The 8,413-nt window shown below is 37.5% G+C and overlaps 1 non-coding gene across 1 annotated transcript; it reads right to left on the bottom strand.

The window, feature by feature from the left end:
* Positions 1 to 5,205: 5,205 nt before the first annotated feature.
* On the bottom strand, positions 5,206 to 5,346 carry LOC118147479 (U4 spliceosomal RNA). Its single transcript, XR_004733939.1, has one exon. It is a non-coding gene; the product is annotated as a U4 spliceosomal RNA (small nuclear RNA).
* Between the last annotated feature and the right edge of the window lie 3,067 nt (positions 5,347 to 8,413).

Below are 8,413 nucleotides of genomic sequence, written 5' to 3'. Positions count from 1 at the left end.
CTCCCAGGACAATGGCTGCATGCCTGCCTTATACCTGCCATTCAAGAGATAGCTCACTTAACAAGACAGTCTGTTCCTCAGTAACTGGTGCCTCAACTTTGGAAACAGAGGTAGCTATCATAATTTTGAATTTTTTAAATCAGAGACTAAACACCTATTGAAGGCCATATGCTATCAAATAATAGGGCCAATAGAAGGAAGGATTTGAGGCCTGGATATACAAAAGAAGTTAAGTGTTTTTAGATCTGTTTGTGTTCACATTGTTGAGTAGAAATCTCTGTGTGTACCCAAAACAAATTGGCCCTCTGTCTAAGAACTACAGAGGAGGAAAAAGCTTTTCCTATACCCACTCAGGGTTAGTAACTGGGGGCTTGTGAATTAAACTGATGAAAGATTACCAAAAGAAAAAGCAGAGTTTATCTATGCTTGCAAAGTACATACACAGGAGAGTGTTCAGTGATGAGTAACTCAAAGGAGTTATTAGAATTTGGGGCTTATGTACCATTTTAATAGATAAAGAGGAGGAACAGAAAGGCATTATGGGAAATCAAATAACTTTTTAGAAACATAAATGAGCTCTATGGAGAATAGACAGAAGGTTCGAGTCTTGTGTCAATGTCTGTTTAGATGTGGTACCCAACTCACTCCTAGTCTCTGATATTATAGTTGCTTCTGGAGAGAGGATTTATGACAATTAGTTCTTTTGGGAGGCTCAAGGGATTTCTGGAGCTACAATGCTTTAATCTCAAAATAATTTTTATGACACAGTGGCATATTTTGAAGTGTCATATTTTGAGCCTTCCAAAAGGACCAAATTGTTTGAACATTGTAACAGATAACAGATTCTAAAACTGTACAGAGAATAGTTTATCTCCTGTTTGTTTTGAAATATAATTCACTTTAAGAAAATTCATTTAAAAAAATCTCCCAGCATGGGAGAGAGGACTGGTAGCCCATGTGGTATGTTGGTGTAGGATGGGAAAATGCAATTAACTCACTTGATGAAAGCTTAGCTTCATGCTTTTAACTTTTCTGATCTTTAGATTTTAGTGTTTAGTTGCTAAAATCTTAACATTTTCTTTTTCCTGCTTGACATGTTTGTAGCTACATGATGGCTTATCAGATTGGTTTATTTTTATTTATTTATTTTTTTGAGATGGAGTCTTGCTCTGTTGCTTACGTTGGAGTGCAGTGGCACAATCCTGGGTTACTGCAACCCCTGCCTCCTGGGTTCAAGTGATTCTCCTGCCTCCCTCCTGAGTAGCTGGGACTACAGGTACATGCCACCATGCCCAGCGAATTTTTGTATTTTTAGTAGAGATGGGGTTTTGCCATGTTGGCCAGGCTGGTCTCATACTCCTGATCTCAGGTGATTTGCCCACCTCAGCCTCCCAAGGTGCTGGAATTACAGGCCAGAGCCACTGTACCCAGCCCAGATTGGTTTATTCTAATATCTACTGAAGGCTGGTTGTACATTATTATTTTTACCTAAAAAGATAAAATTTAGAGAAAGTCTCATTTTCAGTCAGGAGTTCGAGACCAGCCTGACCAATATGGAGAAACCCCAACTCTACTAAAAATACAAAAAATTAGCCGAGCATGGTGGCACATGCCCGTAATCTCAGCTACTTGGGAGGCTGAGGCAGGAGAATCACTTGAATCAGGAAGGCGGAGGTTGTGGTGAGCTGAGATCATGCCACTGCACTCCAGTCTGGCAACAAGAGCGAAACTTATCTCAAAAAAAAAGAGAAAGTTTCAATTGTGTGCCTATGAATCTAGAGAAGACAAAAGATTAGTTGACTAAGCCTCAATGAAGTGGAAAATATCTGTATTTTGTTTAAATAACTATGAGTCCCATAGCCTATGGGGACACTTGGCTTTTTTATTCTATACTGCAGCAGACACTCAACAATGGCCTTGGAATAGTGTCTTCGTTATGTGGCCTGTGAAGTTTTCCTGCTGGTGGCAGATGACAATTTATTTTTAAATTGACCTGGACAGAAATATATATTTTTTTCCTACCTTGGCTATGGTGCTGATTTCGGAAAGATGAGCCTCCATAGAATGCTAATTCTGGCAGGTTAGATTTTTCATGTAACCTTAATTGGAAGAACTGGGAATAATGACTGAAAATTCACCTATAAATACCTCCCACAGAGGAAAAATCTACACAGAGTTGTTGCTAATGATGTCAACCTCTTCAGCTTCTTCTATGGTTGATGACTGTTATAAATTCAGACTTCTCCCTGGTGTCTTATCTCTGCAAATATATTTTGAAGACCCATTCTCCCTCTGCTACAACAAGGCCTCTAAACATTCTTGCAAAACTGCTCTTTTATATTTATGTTTCCTTGATGACTCCCCTGAGCCAATGGCAGCATCCTACAGTTTGCCAGGCAGTAAAGCGCAAGCTCCTCTCAGCTCTGTATGATCTATGACAGACAGTTCTTATCAACTGCATTTTAATCAGGTCTTTTTTTTGGTGCTCCTGAGGAGAAGTGTTTTCTGTATTGTGGCATTGACACATAGAGGCTCTCACCAGCTCTGTTCATAAATTCCCAAGAAAATTAGTTTATAGTTATGAGTTTTCCTTGTCCAGATTTGCTTCTGTCAGAAGAGGAAGATTTGCTATTTGCTTAGTAAGGGTGGGTTGTGTCGGTGTCTCTGTTTGTGCATTTATTCATTTTATAAGAAGATAAGAAGACATTTATCTGTTATGTAGCTTATGTCATATAAAAAGGTTTAGAAAAAATAATTCTATTTTAGAATTATTTCTAAGTAGAAATAATTTTAGATCCAAGCTGTGCTTTGAAACGATCATTTCATTTTATGAGAATTTTATTTCTGAAATGACATTATAACTCATATTAAATGACTTCTTGGTGAAGTTACTTCACAGCACTGAAAAAAAGGAATCATGGAAATAAATGATGTAAGGATATGCATTTCCCAAACCTATCTCTGTTTGATCCAAGGCCCATTGTATGGGTATTGCTGTGGAGGCTTATATAATGAAAGAATCTTAAATGTTTATCTTAGAACCATTTTTTCCCCTATTGATATGCTTTGGTTCTGTGTTCTGACCCAAATCTCATGTTGAATTGTAATCCCCAGTGTTGAAAGAGGGGGCTGGGAGGTGACTGAATCAGGGGGATGGTATCTAATGCTTAAGCACCATCCCCGTAGTGGTGTCCTGTAATAGAGTACTCATGAGATGTGGTTGTTTGAAAGCATCTGTCACCTCCCCCTTCACTCTGTCTTCCTCCCACTCCAACCATGTTAGACATGGCAGCTTCCCCTTTGCCTTCTCCCATAATGGTAAGTTTCCTAAGGCCTCCCCAGAAGCAGAAGCCTGTACAGCCCACGCAATGGTGAGCCAATTAAACCTCTTTTCTTTATAAATTACCCAGTTTCAGGAACTTCTTTATAGCAACGCTAGAACGGACTAATACACCTATGTTTGCCATAAAGCAATGATTCAGAGAACTGCCAATGGGTTCAAAGGAAAAAAATGGTGAGGAAATCGTATAGTTGGGATCATACAGTATGTAACACTTTCAGGTTTGTTTCACTTTCTAGTATGCATTTAAAGTTTCTTCATGTTTGTCATGGCTTAATAGGACATTTCTTTTTAGCAGGGAATATTTCATTGTCTGGAGTTAGTTTATTGCAGTTATCCATTTGCCTACTGAAGGACATGTTGATTGCTTCCAACTTTGGGCAATTATGAATAAAGCTGCTATAAACATAATTTGTGCAAGGTGGAAATAAATTTTCAACTCATTTAATTAAATACCAAGGAACATGATTACTGGATCAAACGGTAAGAGTATGTTTAGTTTTATAAGAAACTGCCAAATTATTTTCTAAAGTGTCTGTATTATTTTGTATTCTCACTAGTAATGAATGAGAGTTCCTGTTGCTCCACATTCTTGACAGCATTTAGTATTGCAGTGCTTTGGATTTTGCTATTGTAATAGGTATGTAGTTCTTATATAATTTTTAAATTTAATATACTCTTTATAATGTGGTTTTAACATTAAAATAAAACTAAGGGGAAAAAAATCAAACTACTGGTTCACCCCTTCCCAATTCTCAGATTGTTTCTCAGAGACAAATACTTTAAAATCTTTCATCCATTTCTTTTGATATCTGTTTTCACATTTTGAAATAACACTGTAATATCTTAATTTATTAAGTCTATTCATTATGTCTACACTTCCTATTATGAGGAATGAGGATTTAGCACTTTGAAACTATGCTTTACATGTTAATCTCATGGCTCACTTTCCCTATTTGTATTTTTTTTTGTTTGTCCTGAAGTTAATTGCCTTGTTTTTTCATCTATTTTTTATGTACATACAAACATATAAAAACATTTATACAGATATATTTATATTCCTATGAATAAGATATATACACAAACACGCATATGAATAAGGAGAGAGAGCGAGAGAGATCTTTTCAGCCACTCAGAGACATATGTATAATCTCTCTTACTACATATAGTTCTTTTTTTTTTTTTAATTTGAGATAGGGTCTGGCTGTGTCACCCAGGCTGGAGTGCAGTGGCTTGATCATGGCTCACTGCAACCTCTGTCTCCCTGGCTCCTGCCATCCTCCCACATTAGCCTCCCAAGTAGCTGGGACTACAGGTATGTATCACCACACCTGGCTAATTTTTGTATTTGTTTCAGAGACATGGTTTTGCCATGTTGCTCAGGCTGGTCTTGAACTCCTGAATTCAGGTTAATGTGCTCATCTCAGCCTCCCAAAGTGCTGGGATCACAGGCATAAGCCACTGCACCTGGCCTTTTAATATAGTTTGGCATAAGACAAGATTATGAGATAATTGACCAGGTCCTCTTTTTCTCTGGAGACCTTCCTTGAGCCCACGCATTTCCTGTAGATATCTTCAAGTCTGTTTTTTTTTAAATTTTAAATTTTAAATTTTTGTGGGTACATCATAGGTATATATATTTATGGGGTACCTGAGATATTTTGGTACAGGTATGCAACATGTAATAATCACATCATGTAAAATGGGGTATCCATCCTCTCAAGCCTTTATTCTTTCTGTTCCAAACAATCCAATTATACTTTAGTTATTTAAAAACATACAATTAAATTATTATTAACTATAGCCTCTCTGTTGTGCTATCAATACTAGATCTTATTCATTTTTTCTTTTTTTATAAAAATCGGTCTCCGTAGAGACTGTCAAAAATTGCCAGTGCGGACTGTATTGCAAGTCGTCATGGTGGGGTATTGGGAAAAGTTTTCAATTAGCAATAATCGTGCCTCGGGTAAGCCTCATTGGCTACGATACTGCCACTGTGCAAAGCTGATCTTATTCATTTTTTCTAACTATTTTTTTGGTGCCCATTAACCATCCCCACCTATCTTCCACCCCCTCCTCCACCATCCTCCCAGCCTCTGGTAACCATCCTTCTATCTCTATCTCCATGAGTTCAAATTGTTTTGATCTTCAGATTCCATAAATAAATGAGAACATTTGATGTCTTACTGTGCCTGGCTTATTTCACTTAACATAATGACCTCCAGTTTCATCAATGTTGTTGCAAGTGACTGGATCTCATTCTTTATAGCTGAATACTATTTCATTGTGTGTAAGTACCACATTTTCTCTATCCATTCATCTGTTGATGAACACTTAGGTGGTTTCCAAATCATGGCTATTGTGAACAGTGCTGCAACAAACGTGGGAGTGCAGATATCTCTTCAATATATTGATTTTCTTTCTTTTGGATATATACCCAGCAGTGGGATTGCTGGATCATATGGTAGTTGTAGTTTTATTTTTTGAGGAACCTCCACAACATAGTGGTTGTAATAATTTATATCCCACTAACAGTGTATGAGGGTTCCCTTTTCTCCACATCTTTGCCAGCATTTGTTATTGCCTGACTTTTCGATAAAAACCATTTTAACTGGGGTGAGATTGTAATTTTGATTTGCATTTCTCTCATGATCAGTGATGCCGAGCACCTTTCCATATGCCTGTTTGACATTTGTATGTCTTTTTTTGAGAAACGTCTATTCAAATCTTTTACCCATTTTAAAATTGAATTATTAGGTTTTTTCTTATAGAGTTGTTTGAGTTCCTTATATATTCTGGTTATTAATTCCTTGTCAGATGGGTAGTTGTAAATATTTTCCCCTTTCTGTGGGTTGTCTCTTCATATTGTTATTTTCCTTCTGTGCAGAAGCTTTTTAACTTGATACAATCCCATTTGTCCATGTTTGCTTTGGTTGCTTGTGCTTGTGGAGTATTACTCAAGAAATCTGTGCCCAGACCAATGTCCTGGAGAGTTTCTCCAAAGTTTTCTTATGGTAGTTTCATAGTTTGAGGTTTTAGATTTGAGTCTTTAATCCATTTTGACTTTATTTTTGTGTATAGTGAGGAATAGGGGTCTAGTTTCATTCTTCTTCATATGGTTATCCAATTTTCCCAGCACCAATTATTGCAGAGACTGTCTTTTCTCCAGTGTGTGTTCTTGGCACCCTTGTAGGAAGTGAGTTCACTGTAGGTGTGTGGATTTGTTTCTGGGTTCTTTATTATGTTTCACTGATCTTTGTGTCTATTTTTATGCCAGTAACTTGCTGTTTGGTTTACTATAGCTCTGTAGTATAACTTGAAGTCAGGTAATATGGTTCTTCAGCCTTTGTTGTTGTTGGTTTTTATGTTCTCAGGACAACTTTGACTATTCTGGGTCTTTTGTGATTGCATATACACTTTAGGATTGTTTTTTCTATTTCTATGGAGAATGTTGTTGGTATTTTGATAGGGATTGTATTTAATCTGTAGATTGCTTTGGGTGGTATGAACATTTTACCAATATTGATTCTTCTAATCCATGAACATAGAATATCTTTAATTTTTGTGTGTCCTCTTCAATTTCTTTCATCAGTGTTTTATGAATTTCATTGTAGAAATCTTTCATTTCTTTGGTTGCTTATGAGGTATTTAATTTTTTTGTGGTTACTATAAGATTGCTTTTTTGATTTTTTCAGAGTGCTCACTGTTGGCATATAGAAATGCTACTGATTTTTGTATATTGATTTTGTATCTTGCAATGTTACTGAATTTATTTATCAGTTCTAAGATTTTTGGTGGCATCCTTAGGTTTTTCCAAATATAAGATTATGTCTGCTGGGTGTGGTGGCTCATGCCTATGATTCCAGCACTTGGGGAGGCCAAGGCATGTGGATCATGAGGTCTGGAGTTTGAGACCAGCCTGGCCATGATGGTGAAACCCTATCCTTACTAAAAATACAAAAATTAGCCAGGCTGGAGTGCAGTGCGTGATCTTGGCTCACTGCAACCTCTGCCTCCCGGGTTCAAGCAATTCTCCTGCCTCAGCCTCCTGAGTAGATGGAATTGCAGGCACTTGTCACCATACCTGGCTAATTTTTGTATTTTTGTTTTACCATGTTGGTCAGGTTGGTCTCAAACTCCTGACCTCATGATCTGCCCGCCTCGGCCTCCCATGGTACTTTATTGAATAACAGTGGTGAAAGTGGGCATTCCCAGCCTGTTGCACAGCCATCCTCTGGGAATATTCTTTGTCACACCTTTGGATCTGTGTTGCATGGATACTAAGTCTCTTTGTTTCTCTGTTTTCTTTCTGTGTATTTCAAACAAAATGACCTTTTACATGCTTATGCTTTTTCTTTCTGAAAGCTTTCATACCCTCGTCTCTAACCTTGATGTTCTGGAATGTCACAATGATATGACTTGGTTGTGGGTCTTTTCTCATTCCACAAAAGTGGTCTGCTTTTGGTAGTCTTTTCCAGTCTCTGGCTTCATGTACTTAAGTGTGACAATGCCCTTTTACCTGTTTTTTGTTTGTTGTTTAAATTGTGGTAAAATGCATGTAACATATAATTTACTACCCATTTTTAAGTGTACATTTTAATGGCATTAAGCACATCAATATTTTTGTGCTGCAATCATTACTATGCATCCCCAGAACTCTCTTCATTTTGCAAAACTAAAACTCTGACCATTAAACAATAACTCTGTATTCCCCCTTGCCCTACCCATTGGCAACTACTGTTCAACATTCTGTCTCCTTGATTTTGACCACTCTAGGTACTTCATTATAGTAGCTAGGATTCTCTAGAGAAACAAAACCAATAGGGTGTGTGTGTGTGTGTGTGTGTGTGTGTGTACATATACATTATACACACACAAATACACATATAGAGACAGAGATTGAGAGAGAGAGAGAGAGACTGGCTTATTTTCAGTAATTGGCTTATGTAATTGTGGAGGCTGGCAAGGCCAGCAGGCTGAGACCCAGGGAAGAACTGATGCCAACATATACAATTAATCATCCTCATCCTGTAATCTCTGTGATTCAGTAGGTGAGGCAGAAGGACTGCTTGA

The sequence above is a fragment of the Callithrix jacchus genome, chromosome 14, assembly GCF_049354715.1.
Source record: "Callithrix jacchus isolate 240 chromosome 14, calJac240_pri, whole genome shotgun sequence".
NCBI lineage: Eukaryota > Metazoa > Chordata > Mammalia > Primates > Cebidae > Callithrix > Callithrix jacchus.
This window is presented reverse-complemented; position numbering and strand designations above follow the sequence as displayed.